We start from the raw sequence: 15000 nt of genomic DNA, 5'->3' as shown, positions 1-15000 counted from the left end.
AGCCCTCTTATTTTCCTTACGCCTTCCTTTTTCTCGTGTTATATCTAGACATGATGATAGCATTGCTAAGGTAATAAGCATCATTATACAGTTGTATTACCTCAGAATACATTATTCAGTTTTTGACGTTTTAAACTTGTTATATGTAAATGTGGAAATGTTTAGGAATGTTTATTCATTTCCTAAGCTTTATCGTGTTGATGTTAAATGTTCAATATATGATGATTCTACACTTATTTAAATCGTGTATGCATGAAAATGTTATTGAATAATTGGTTTACTAATATTTTAATTTTGATATGTAGTCATTGGCACTTAATGTGAATATGTTCATATGAGTATTTAGGTAACAATATTAATATAAATATTTTTACATTAGCTTAGGTTGAATCTTATAATTATTTTGCTCTAATATGAAAATATGCTTTCTATGCCTGTATGAAACTTATCCTCTTGAACTATTATCTTTCTAAACATGATGATACTTAGAGGTTCGGGTTAATGAACCTGACTTTATATTTTATGTGTTTTTAATGTTTATAAACGTTTTATTTGTAATCTGGACCTAGCTAACGGTAGTTAATGATTTATTGAAACTGAACCTTGAGTGTGGTCAGTACGTGGATAGGTGATCGACAATAAAAGGTAGGAGGTAATTTGATCACTACTAAAATAAGCTTGATCAGAAAGGGAAGTAGCAACAGAACTTGTATGGGGACCTCCATTGAAGTGAAATGCTTCTATTACACAAGTTGTTCCACATACTGAAAAAATACAGGTGTCATCGTACGCGACGAATTTGATATGGCTCCTTAAAAATCACATCGTTGACTTCCATGCGTAAACAAGATCAGCAAAAAACATCTTAGAGAGAGAGAGAGAGAGAGAGAGAGAGAGAGAGAGAGAGAGAGAGAGAGAGAGAGAGAAGGTTTTTATATGGGGTATGAGTAATTCATTTGGTTAGCTGATAATCACTGAAGCTATCTTTATCAAAGATACGAAGCTTTTGAATTGTCAAGGAGAAAGCTGTGATGGATTTCTAAAATAGTGTAAAACACAGAGTTATATGCCTTTTTATTAGCTGCTAATATATATTTTGTCAATTCTCACTTCTAATTTTACATGTATGTTAACTTATATCTTGACGATTCAAAAGCTATATATTTCACGAAAGATTCAAGTATTTATGCATGTGTACATATTTCGCATGTTTTGTTAAACACCCACTTGATTTAGTTAATCTTTTTACCTTTGACACTAGCCAACAACTCTCTTGTATTCTGATAGTATTTTACTTGAGAATTGTACCATTTTTTACGAGCAGTTCTATTGTTATTTTATGTAGGCCTATATAACATTTTGGCGTGAAATGTTTCAAGGTTATAGCCTAGCATGATATTGGACCGAGTACAGTCCGAAAGCTCGCTGTAATGGAAAGAAAAATAAAGGAAAGGATTTCAAGATAGCTGTCTCTTATCTTTTTTAAAAACTTCCAGCCTCGAAGTAAAGAACACTTACAGTTAAAATAGTTAAAATAAAGTCGTCTTTCTTTCAATGAAAGCTACAAGATATATGATCTGCAACCCACATTTATGTATTAACAATATATATATATATATATATATATGCATACATATGCATATATATATATATACACACATACATATATATATATGTGTATATATATATATATATATATATATCTGTGTGTGTGCATGTATAGTATAGTATATATGTATGCATTTGTGTTCATGCGTGCTTGTGTTTCGATGGGTGTTGCCTAATAATAGGAATTAGCTATAACGTACACGACTGAAAATCATATTTAGGTCCTCTAATTACTAAGTTATTAGACATTAATTATATCAAAATAACAGGAGAAGCAGTGTGATGAATATGTATTTGAAATACACTTGTGCATAAACTTATTTACTTTTTACCTCAATTTGATTTTTAATTCACACGAACTGGGTGTTCATATTTTAGACAGTGCACAGGTGTGCAGTTCTCCCAAGTACCCTGCGTACAAGTCCTACTATGAATATGGATTTTATGAAATTCAGATTAAGAGATTTGTGATAGGCATAACAACCTTCATTTTCGTTCCTTCTATCTTCGATTGTCTTCTTACCACTGAGTGAGATACGAGATGATATAAAGGCCTCTTTTAGGCTCGCTTGGGATTTTAATGTGCACCATAAGGAGTGGTTAAATTTGAATTTTCTTGTGATCACCATGGCTGAAGCGCTTTTGCCTTTGCTTCTTATTCAGGTTGTGAGTTAATCATAAGCGAGGTTACTCACAAGTCTGGCAATTGCTTGGATATATTATACACCGATTTCACAGGTGTTACAACAAGCAAGGTTATTACTCCCTGGTTTCATTGGTAACTAAGACTGAACAGCCTGTCCGTAATTTATCATATTCTTGTAAGATATACTGTATATAGAATCATTAGCAGACTTGAATGACGTTTTGAATTATTTGCATTTAAATTAGTTACAATTTTATAAAGGGGTTTAGCCTGTTCCTAAAAGAAAATCCGGTCATCAAAACTTATAAAAACATTCCTTCTTGTATTTTAAGATCTCGAATCAAGAACAAAACTCAATGCAATGCTGATTGTAGATGTGCTTATTTGCAGTAACAGAGGAATTATCATCCTTGGAAAATTGATAGATTAAATTTGACTTGGTCAAATGTTTTTGGAATTACTGAATCGTGAACCCAATTTCTTGATATATACTTAATTGCAAATTGTAGAAGAGGTTTTAGTCTTACATATTGGACACACTCATATAGGCTAATGACCAGTATATTTTCTGCCTGTATTGTAAACATTTAGCAAATGAGAGAGAGAGAGAGAGAGAGAGAGAGAGAGAGAGAGAGAGAGCTATTGGTGAGGGATTGTATGCTTCAATTGAAAAGAAACCTTTTTCTGGTACAAACCCAGATCATAATGGTGGGCTTCCATTAATTCTGCCCTCTGTGGTGTAGACTTAACCATTCCTCCTTTATTTATATCAAATTTCTCTGTCACTCTGCCACTTTGACATAAGCAAGGTAATGAGAAAATCAATTCTCATTATTGATATCCTGAAGGTAAAGTAATTAGTTCAGCTTTTCAGTTCCGTAAAATTAAAATATTTTTTACTGGACATTGATGCGTATGGAGGATTATACCGAATGGACCGGCCCCCTCCCCCCCCCCCCCGTTTCTTTTGTATAGACAGCTTATTTCTTAGCTCCTGATTCGTCTGCTATTTTCGCAACTTTGGTAGAAAAGGTTCTGTTTGTACTTGAAGAATTGGTAAAGTTACTCAATTAGGTAAATATTATTGAACATCTTATGGCAAAGCTTCAAAATTTTTATGCTAAAGGTAATCATTTCTTAATTTACAATTAGGATCTTGCTAATGCCTTAGAGCATGGTATTCCCAAGGCTTACGCGAAAATAATGCAATTTCCAACGTTGTACAAACATCCTTTGATGATGGTCAGAAAGTTTGTACGGTTGGCCGTAATTTTAGTGCTGCCTTTACCCATATTAATCATGAGGCCCTTGTTTCAGACATCTAATTGTAAACACTGCAACATTTCTATATTGCAGTCACACTATTTCTTCCAAGTATTTTTAAACCCCGCGTCCTAGTATCCTTCTGTAACTATGCAACACGCTCTAGGTTTCCCTCTCCTTCCAACACTTGCCAATTATGCAATTTTTATTTTTCCTAAAATGTCTTATCCTGTTTTTCCTACATTTCCAAAGCATCGTGATGCCTATAATAACCTTTGCGCCAGAGAAACTCATCTGAATATTCACCTTACATCATTTTTGTATACACATTTAAATATACATTTTATTTCCATAAACGAGAGTGGGCTTCATAATCCATTATTATTATTATTATTATTATTATTATTATTATTATTATTATTATTATTATTATTATTATTATTATTATTATCTAAGCTACAACCCTAGTTAGAAAAGCAGGATGCTATAAGCCCAATGGCTCAAACACGGAAAATAGCCTAGTGAGGAAAGGTAATAAGGAATTGAAAAGAAGAATGTGCCTGAGTGTACCCACAAGCAAGAGAACTTACAAGGGAACTCAAACCCTAGACTGTGGAAGACCTTGGTACTGAGGTTACAACATTACCCTAAAGTCAGTGGTTTGTTTTAGCTGTGCCTTTCTCCTAGAACAGCTGCTTACCATAGCTGAAGAGTTGTATACCCTTCCAAGTGAAAGTAGCCACCGAACAATCACAGTGTGCAGTAATTAACCCCTTCTTCTTCTTTTTTCTATATGTCAGTTTCCCCTCTCGACGACATACCGAAATGCTAGATGATAGAAAATGTAATTTTAAAAAGCTGGTTGTTAGAAACTCCCATAACCGTATTAGGTCTGACGCAAATTCGTAAATAAACCAGTTAGTTATTTGACTCAGGTATATGTTAGTTGCTTTGTTAAATTGATGATATTAATGATATCCAGGTGGGGAGAACACAAGATATTTAGGCTGAGGCCTCAGCAATAATTTGTTATAATTCTGTTTCGTCAGACTATCTACCTCTCTATCACTACTTTATCAATCGATATTTGTAAAAAGCAAGGTTTCACAAACTGTTAATTCACCGCCTGGGGGTCTGCAGGTGACATTGTACGGCAAGGTAATCGCCGTTGAAGAAATTAAGGTATGATTATTTTACCCAGGCACGTTTAGTTGCTTCGTGAAATTAGTTGTGTGAATTATATCCGGGTTGGAAGAACAAAATATAATTAAGCTTAGGCTACTGTAATGATTTCCGTGATAATTTTGTTCCACACGATTCTATTGCCATTTGGCAATTGGGAAAAACAACTTTTCACAAATAATGATGATTCCACGTTTGGGGTTTTTACAGATGGCCTTGTTTGTCATAAACCAATTTTAGCCAATAAGTATTAGGTAGGTATTCACCAGTTTATTTTCCTATTTTTATATTTTTTAAACACAAGTGTTACCAAGAAACATATATTTAAAGGGTTGTAAAAGATAAAAGAAATACAATAGATAGAAAAAGTAGAATTTTCGACACGCTCTTGTAAAGCTCCTGCTTTGTATTTTTCATTCAAAAGCCACTACTTTTTACGTAGAAAAGAAGTACTGCACTTCATAGGTTAGTTATTTCTTTATCATTCAGATTATACGAAAAGGCCGCAATATGCAAAACTGAAAAAAGGGAAAGTCAAAGAAGGCAAAAAGAACAAGTATTTACCAGTAGACTGAATGCTTTAAAAACCAATTTCCATTCGGAATTACTTATGAAATATTTATTAGGTATGAAGGAAATTAATTAAAATATAGCTCATCTATTGTGTTTTTTATGCAGTTATTTATATATGTGTTTCTTATGCTAATCACACCCTTCTCATTTTTGATTGCATATTTTTTTTTTTTTTTTGCATGCCAAACAAAAAGATATGAGTAAAGATGCATATACGAAAGAGATAATTATATTTCTACTTCTTTTTCTCATGTCTCATTTTGTTCTTGTATTGTCTGACGGTCACTAAAAGTGGCTATGAGCGGTTAGGTATAAAGGGCACAGGACTCATTTACGTGGGTACATAGCACTTCAGGACACGTCAGTGTAGCCCGTTTGTAGTCCGGTAATGCACTGGTAATTACAGATAATGCTCTCTCTCTCTCTCTCTCTCTCTCTCTCTCTCTCTCTCTCTCTCTCTCTCTCTCTCTCTCTCTGATTGCTGTTATGCTTATTGCCATTATTTTAGTAGTTTTTGTTATATATTCTCTAGATATTCCTTATTCTCTCTCTCTCTGTCAGGATATTTTTACTTAGCTGTAAATTCATTTTGCATTATGTTTTATGTTTTCACCATAAAGTAATTTATTCGGTGGGCTTTTAGGTTATTTTGAATTACAGTTCATATTCTCTCTTGGTACGCATTTTTCTTAGCTTGTTAAGGAGTTACAAAGGGAAGGGGGAAGTGTGGTCGTAGGCAATGCCTGGAAATTGGAGATTATAATATAATGGAGGACTTGATGGGGACGTAGAAAAGAAATCAAAGGTAAGGGATATGTTTAGGAGTAGAAAACAAATTTATCGAAAGACTTGTATAATGAAAAGTTTTTTTTTTCAAGCTTAGGCCTATATATAATTTACTGACTTCTCCTATGATTTTGCGTCAATACAAATATGAATAATTGGTGATTTAAGAGTGCGATTGCTCTCGGCTGCAAAACTCTTGAGAAGTATTAAAGGGATTCTGTTCCATCATATTCTAGTTATATCAGTTTATGTTTTATGTTCAATATCTCTCTCTCTCTCTCTCTCTCTCTCTCTCTCTCTCTCTCTCTCTCTCTCTCTCTCTCTCTCTCTCTCTCTCTCTCTCTCTCTCTCTCTCTCTATATATATATATATATATATATATTTATATATATGTATATATATATAAAATATATATATGTGTGAATATATGTATGTATGTATATATATATACATATATATATATATATATATATATATATATATAAAGCTTTCAAATTATCAGTTTAATGTACAGTATATATACGGTACTACCCAAATCATTTGAAACTTTTGAAACAAAGATAAACCATATCACCACAATTATATACATACACTTACATACTGTACAGTATATCTTTCTTAAGAAAGTGTATGTATATGTATATATATATATATATATATATATATATATATATATATATATACTGTATGTATATATATATATATATATATATATATATATATATACTGTATGTATATATATATATATATATATATATATATATATACATACATATTTTTGTATGTATGTATTTACTTACATCAAAGGACTTTCTGTGTCTGTTTGCATTTCTGGTACTCATCATGGACTCTGGATACTGGATCTAATAGCAAATATCCTCTGACGTCTAAGGGGACGTCATATCTTGGCGATTAATTCTTATTCACGAAGGCATCCGGAACATGAATGTTTTTGTATTCGCAATCACCTTCAACAACAGTCACACTGTTTGGTCGCGCTTCCGTTTATAAAAACATAACGTCCCTTGTATAACTTTAATCAGAATATTTTTTTTTTCTTCGGAATAAGTTCATCATCATCTGTATAGCAAATTTGTCTTTTTCATCAGATCATTTTTTTGTGCCTTAGTAGAGTATGTAAAGTTGTTTTCGTCAGTATGAAATTCGTAGTCTTAGAATTTTTTGTTTTCGTCAGTATGAAATTCGTAGTCTTAGAATTTTTTGTTTTCGTCAGTATGAAATTCGTAGTCTGAGAATTTTTTTCAGGTTGATCACGGTTCCATTTTTTGAAAGACCGTCTTATTCTGTTGGAAGACCATTTTGATATGATGTTTATCAATAGACTTTTAAATAGTGTTTCTTATCACATTATAAAGGTTATTGTGAGTAAACTGTTTTATAGAAGTCTCTTCAAATTTCAAATAAAGTAATTTTACATAGACCAATTTCGTCTGACATTTGCTGTTCAAATTAATCCACATCATTAAACCAAATTCACTTCTATTTAAAGAGTAAAGTGTTTTGTATAATAATGTACTAAGATATGTAATTTTCAGAGGTTCTCATAGGGAAATTATCCCAGGTACTTTTCAATATTCTCTGTCGTAGCCATAGAAATTTCCTTTAAGGTTGAAGTGAGCGTCCATTTTATAACATGGTGTTTTATATATATATATATATATATATATATATATATATATATAAATATATATATATATATATATATATATATATATATATATATATATATATATATATATATATATATATATATATATATATATATATATATATATATATATATAGGGACTCCCAAAGGAATTCTGCGATGTGTGACGAGTACAATGACGACTCGAGATTTAGAATATCACTTTTTGCAACATAAAAGTGTTAGCGATTTTTGGATTCTGATGGATTCATGATTTCTATTCCCATTTTCATCATTAGAAAGTCACATTATTTGCATATACTCATGAAATCAATCAGACCTTCATTTATGCCACTTTAAAACAGCGATTTATTGTTTTCATTTAAGTCTTGTGTATTTTATCTAAGAAATAAAAAAAAGACGTTTATTATAGTTTCCTTGAATATAAGTTTTAACAAACTTTAGATTGGCAAAGTTTAACTGGAGTTATTTCTTGTCTCTTTTTAGCACTAGTAGATATTGTGACAAATCTTAGAATTTTCTTCCTTTGTTTAGCCAAAGTGTCCTTTATTAGTTTTTTCACTATATAATATATCTCTTCCCTCCGCTTGTGTATTTTTCACTCGAGAGTATCTTATTTCATCTTCATTTGCTAAGCAATAATAACTACTAGTAAATTTCGTTTCAAGACTTCTGGTGTCAGAATTGCTTTCTCTTTTCTTAATTTTTTGTTGTGTGAGTGAATTACAGGGAGTATTAAATGAAAGAAGCCAATTCTAAGCAAAAATATCTAATTTTGTTCGACTATATGCATAAGAATATATATATATATATATATATATATATATATATATATATATATATATATATATATGTAATTGGGTAGAATCCTTTTGTACGATGACAGTAATTGCAACAATATATTTTTCCAAAAGGTTTGATATACTGTACACTTCAGTGATGTGCGCGAAAAGATGTTCTTAGTCTTGTTACTGCTGATATTAATACTATTTTTATCCATACGCACTCTTTAAGTGTAATACTGAATATGTATGCATGCACTGTATATAGATTATGAATATTAGCAAATAAAGTAATTTAATGATTTTATGTAATTGCCTTACTGATTTTAAATATTTGGTCCACTAAATAACACCTAATGAGTCACGAGTCTCTATTGTCGATTAACACATTTATCCTGACCTTGGTTTTAGTCTGATGTTATGAACACAGTTCAAACAGCGCCACCTATGACTAAAATACGCTCGTGTCAAGCAGAGCGAACAGTGAACACTTTGGTGTTTAAACTCGATCTGGCAGGATCCCAATCGCAGTCAGTGTGAGAGGTACTGAAAAAGGTTTTCGGCTGTTTACTTCTTAACGTCTGACATATTTATATCTGTAAAGAAGGTAGGATTACCAGTGAATTCAATTGATGAAGTGTTCGTTCATTCTTATTTTACATATGATAAATGACGTAAATTGATTACATTCCTAACTTTATCTTAAATATATCAACGGGATCTTATTCTATATCAGTTGTACATTGTAAATCAGGTGAAAAGAAAGTACCATTTTACTTTTACCTTATTGCTTATTTTATATATATGCTCTTTACCATTCTTTTACTCAGCCAGATGACGGGGCAGAAGAATTCCTTAATCGTTACTAATAGTAATAAAATTTTTATAGTATTTCTCTACTGTCATTTGGAAAGACATGATTTTTGATAAGGCAGAATTATATAGGACTGATTTTTCTGTTATTTCATAATTCTAACATTAAATGAGCAAGTATATTCGAAAATATATTGTAGTGATTTTTGTTTTACATCGTGAGTTATGCATATTTTTTTACATTTGATTATTGATTAATTCTCGTTTTCATTTCCGTTTCAGGTAAGTCATATGGGCACTATTGTATTTTTTCATCTTTAGTTATTGCAATATAAGGTAAGCTGTTTTGTTTAATCAATTTTTAAGGATTAAAGCATACATAATAGGTAAAAATTTTGCCATGCTCTCTAGTATTTGGATATCTTAGTTCGCCCAAAGTACTGACTTTTTGCTTTGTCGTAGTCACTTGGCTGGGAGTTATTTTAATTGATTGGCTATTTTTTCCACAACTCTTCTGTTCCCTACACTCTGACAAAAATAACTTTTGTGCATATATATATATATATATATATATATATATATATATATATATATGTATATATATACATACATATATATATATATATGTATATATATATAATGTATATATGTATATATATATATATATATATACATATATATATACATATATATGTATATATATATATATATATATATATATATATATATATATATACACATATAGTGTGTTTGCGTGTGTATGTGTGAGAGTAAGTCGTTTTGTGTGTATTTACTTTATACATATGCACGAATATATTTCATATGTATGTATCTTAAAGATAAACATAATATTACCGATGAATTTTGATTAGAAAATAACTAGAAATTAGAAAAGTAAAATCAACATATATATTAAAACAGTAACCGGCTTTTATGTGTTGTAATATTGAATAGTGTTAATGATGGTAAATCTAATAATAATTGGATGTTTCCCCCTGACCGTGAAGTGTCTCATCACGTCTCTAGCCTGTGGATGCTGCCATGAGCAGAATTTCACACTTGGTGGATAAGGTTCATTAAATCAGCACATAGCTAAGTAATATGATGTTATTATTCAGGGAGTTGGCGTTGGTGTTTTTGTGCTTAAGATAATGACAATAACAATAACATAGGTATTAATCAATATTTTCATCATCATCATCCAGTCGCAGTTAGTCGTGTAACTTACTTAATAATCATAATGATAGAAAATATTATTATTATTATTATTATTATTATTATTATTATTAGTATTATTATTATTATTATTTCATCCAAGGGAATAATTATGGTGCTCTGCTGAGAATCTAATTCAATATGAATATTACTGACACTTTAGAAATATATTCGTTTGAATTATAGAATTTGATTATTCAGTTTTGAAAGCTGGAATCGCAACTGCTAAGGTTATCCTTGTCCAAATGAGAGAATTTTAATATTTTCAGGGAGATTAAGTGGGCTTATATTTTCTAAATGTTTGAAAAGGTAAATATGGTTATGTTGTCTGTTTCGTTATTTATGCTAACAAATTCTTGAGGAAGTGTTTACTCAAGCTCGTTTGAGAATTTAATATTTTCAGGGAGATTAAGTGAGTTTATATTTTCAAAATGTTTGGAAAGGTAAATATGGCCATGTTGTCTGTTACGTTATTTATGCTAACAAATTCTTGACAAGTGTTAGTCAATCTCGTTTGAGAATTTAATATTTTCAGGAAGATTAAGTGAGTTTATATTTTCTAAATGTTCGGAAAGGTAAATAAGGTTATATTGTCAGTTACGTTTTATATGCCAACAAATTCTTGAGGAAATGTTACTCAGGCTCGTTTTTGTCAGTTTTTAAAAAATCTTGTTCCAGGTAATCCATGATTGGTGTTTTTTTTTTTTTTTTTTTTTTTTTTTTTTTTTTTTTTTTTTTTTTTTTTTTTTTTTTTTTTTTTTTTGCTGTTGCAAAATGAAAGAGAAGTGATGGTTATAAGAATGGAGCCATAATTAGAAAGTAAGAATATGTGTGACTTTTGTCTTTCTATGGTAGGCTATTTGGCTCAAAATTTCCAAGGAAGGTGTCAACAAAGTTAGAAGTTTGGATTTATTTTCTGATTCAGACAGTTAGATATATAGCGGAAAAACAAACAAATGCACGGAATATTATTGTCCTTTCCTCTTATTTATATGTTAATTTCCTGACGCGATAGTTTCTTGAGTAATATATTAATATTGAATTATTATTATTATTATTATTATTTTTTTCTTTTTGTAAGTCGTTTTACTTTATAGGGAAAAGATATATAGAGGAAACACATATTAGGAATTTTTTTTCCATTTTAAATGTCTGTGTAGTAGCGAAAATTTCTGCTCCCAGTATTTGCAGGCGTCTTTGTCTGTTTTGAAGATAGATAGGTTTATGCACCTAGATCAAGTTTCTTTTAGAGACGTAATCCAAACGAGTTTAGGATGGAATCGTAAAGAAATATTTTCGAGTTATTTTTATATATGCAGATTTTATCCTGGATTTGGTAAACATATACACATCTATGTGTATATATATATATATATATATATATATATATATATATATATATATATATATATGTATATATATATATATGTGTGTGTGTGTGTGTGTGTGTACATTATTCACTCATTATTACGTTTAATTCATCTTTAATAAGTATATTCTGCTTTCCCTCGAAACCTTTATATATAATGTGTGTGCATGCAAATTAGATTCATGCAGATACGTTTAATACATCTTTTATGAATATATTTTAGTTTCTCATGAAACCATTTAACATATTTATTCATTTACTATCTCATTAACGTATTCGTGACATGCTCAACTTCAAAAGATGTACTTGACTTTAGGATGAAGCTAATGGTCGGAGTGGATTGATAGGGACTTAATTAATAGAACTAATCACATTTATCAAGCCAGGCAATTAGAATTGGATTTTCATGTGCCAGAAGAGGAGGTGAGGGAAAGGAGGGGGCCAGCTGAGGGGAAAAGGGGGATGGGGAATAAGATAAAATTCATCTATGTACAGTAAAATTAATTGATTGATTTGATATTACAAACTTACTTACTTAACAAATATTTCTTTTTATTTATGCCCATATCACCATTATGTTTGAATAATGAGACGTAATGTGTACCTGTGTATTTGATTTTTTTTGTGTAACTACTATAGTTTACGGTTAATGAATACGTTTAGACAATTGTCGCCCAGCTTAGGCTATTCTCTCTCATTATTGGTCCAACTATAAGCCTTCAGTGTTTAAGATAACGTCGTCCTGGTCTTAGGAAGGATACATGACGTCTCCAGGGTCAGAGCATGTCGTCTTGATCCTCTAATTTGACCAAATTTCCAAGTAATATGTTGAGGGGAAAAATGTAGACAACAACGGATGTAAATGGTTTAAGGTAGACTAAGCACGGCTTGGTTTACTGTCATTGCAATTTTGATTTTCTGTGAAATCAGATTTTTAGAAGAGCATTTGGAACAGAGATCAAGCATGGAAATATTCAGCTACGAAAATGGAACATTATCATGAAAAAAGAAACGTTAACGGAATGCTGAATGACAATGAAAGTTACTCATTACTGTTACTAATTGCTGCAATCACATAATTCGCGACCTCGATGGTCAACTAGTTTGGTCTGTCAGATTTTCACTGTATTTAAACTATTAAGATTTGGAATTTTCCACCTTCCCTACTGTTTCTTAAGTAGCTTAACATGCCGTTTTCAAAAGGTGAGTATGATGTTTCCAAAGAAGAAAACGTCTTCCTAAAACATTTTACTAGGTTAACCTCGCATTGGGCATCCTCTTTCTCACTTTTTTTCCTCCATAAGAAAAAAGTTTTCATTGATATTTAACAAATATGGGTAAAAGTCTGTCTGTCCCTATTTCCCTCATTGTTTTTGTATGATGCAGATCTTCTGAGAAACGCGTGTGATAATTAATGAGGAGCAAGTTTGCGAGTTTTCTCATTATTTGACTAACTTGATTACAAAATGAAATATGACGCTGTATCTTTTTTTTTAAAGGGGTGGGGTTTGAGATAGAAGGTAAACTTACACCGTCAAGAGAAGCTGATTAATTTGTTAGAAGACAGAGAAATTAAGAATTCTGGATTAAAGTTCTTAACTTGGTCTTATGTTTTATGTGGACTGGTGTTATTATGTGTAAGGTTGCTAGGGATTTATATCTTTTGAATTATATTTTAGAAGGATTTATTTAATGATGAAATATTCTCTTTTTTTCCTCTTTCTATTATTTATTATAAAATTTTCCTTTATAGATATACAATTTCATATTTTTTTATCATATATGAATTGAAGATCGAAAAAATTTATTTCGGAATTTTTAATGACTTCAGTTTTGTTTATATACTAAGATAAATTTTGTTCTTGTTGGAATTACGTTGTATTTTCTTCATTTAATTTTTATCACATTATTTTATCAAAAGTGATTTCTCTTTTAGAGAAAGATATAGAAACATATTGCTGTCGTCAGATAAAGGTGACCTTATGCCAGCATGGGTTCTTGTCCCTGAAAGCAGCCTGTAGAGAGAGGGAGTGGCAAAATTGTCCATCTCTAGTAATTCCTTTTTGTGGGCTCCGAGGACAGGAACAGCTCTTCCCATTCTCCAAAAACCTTTATCTCTCCTTTTGAGTTCCCTGTGCCTATTCTCTTTTGTTGGCTGTACATAAACCCCAACTGGTCACAAAACCCTTCTGTCAGCTTTTATTGGCAATTTCACCACTGGAATCATTGAATCCAGAGACAACCCCTCAGGAGGAGGAAGGGGATGCTTTGCCGGATGCCCCCCCCCAGGGGGGTGCACTCCACCGGACGCCGCCCTTAGGCGGGAGGGCATCTTCCCTCGAACGTCCCTCAGGGGAGTCCTTCCCTACTTCAGGGTTGCGTTAAGGGTAGATCTAGAGGGCCGGATGTGATTGGGTCAGCTTAAGCCTTATTTTTCCCCAGGACGTCTTTCAAAAAGCCTCTCCGCATTTTGTTCTTTGTTTCGTTGTTTACGCCTATAATTGCTCTGTTTTTTAGATGAGTACAGTATATCTTTGGGAAAGCACGAATTATGTACGTGTGTGTATATATATATATATATATATATATATATATACATATATATATATATATATATATATATATATATATACATATATATATATATATATATATATATATATATATATATATATATATATATATATAGTGTACGTTAGTCGAAAATGACTGCTAAAGGCTTAGATAGATATACACACATACGCATATGCACCCTCCACTTACTACGGTATGACTACTCCCTCTACCCCCTATCTGAAGGACAGGGAAAAGATCAGCCTGACCGGAAATAACTATATATATATATATATATATATATATATATATATATATATATATATATATATATATATATATATATAACCATACACTTGCGCTTTATTGTATAGGAGAGATATATATTATCTTGTTAAACGGTGAAGTAACCTATGAAATGTTTAATTTTAAATGACAAGGGTTGGTCAAAAAGTAATAACGGAATTCTTGTATCAGCACTAGCCACCCGTTGAGATACTACAGCCAAATACTAATTGGGTCCTTTGATTAGCCAGACAGT

General features: G+C 31.2%; 1 protein-coding gene across 5 annotated transcripts in view; it reads left to right on the top strand.

Annotated features, from left to right (window-relative positions):
* Nucleotides 1–15000, top strand: part of LOC137641609 (extracellular serine/threonine protein CG31145-like) — a 745874-nt gene that overhangs the window by 26333 nt on the left and 704541 nt on the right. The window contains exon 1 of one of the 5 annotated variants that reach the window (XM_068374334.1): nucleotides 8979–9116. The exons of 2 other annotated variants lie outside the window; for them this stretch is intronic. The gene's annotated coding sequence lies outside the window, so the exon portion shown is untranslated. Of the gene's footprint in view, nucleotides 1–8978; nucleotides 9117–15000 lie in introns of those variants that run through there. 2 more of the 5 variants (XM_068374332.1, XM_068374335.1) reach the window with 2 other exon arrangements.

The sequence above is a fragment of the Palaemon carinicauda genome, chromosome 5 (assembly GCF_036898095.1).
Source record: "Palaemon carinicauda isolate YSFRI2023 chromosome 5, ASM3689809v2, whole genome shotgun sequence".
Classification (NCBI taxonomy): domain Eukaryota; kingdom Metazoa; phylum Arthropoda; class Malacostraca; order Decapoda; family Palaemonidae; genus Palaemon; species Palaemon carinicauda.
Note: the sequence above shows the minus strand (reverse complement) of the source record. Positions and strands in the feature narration are given on the sequence as shown.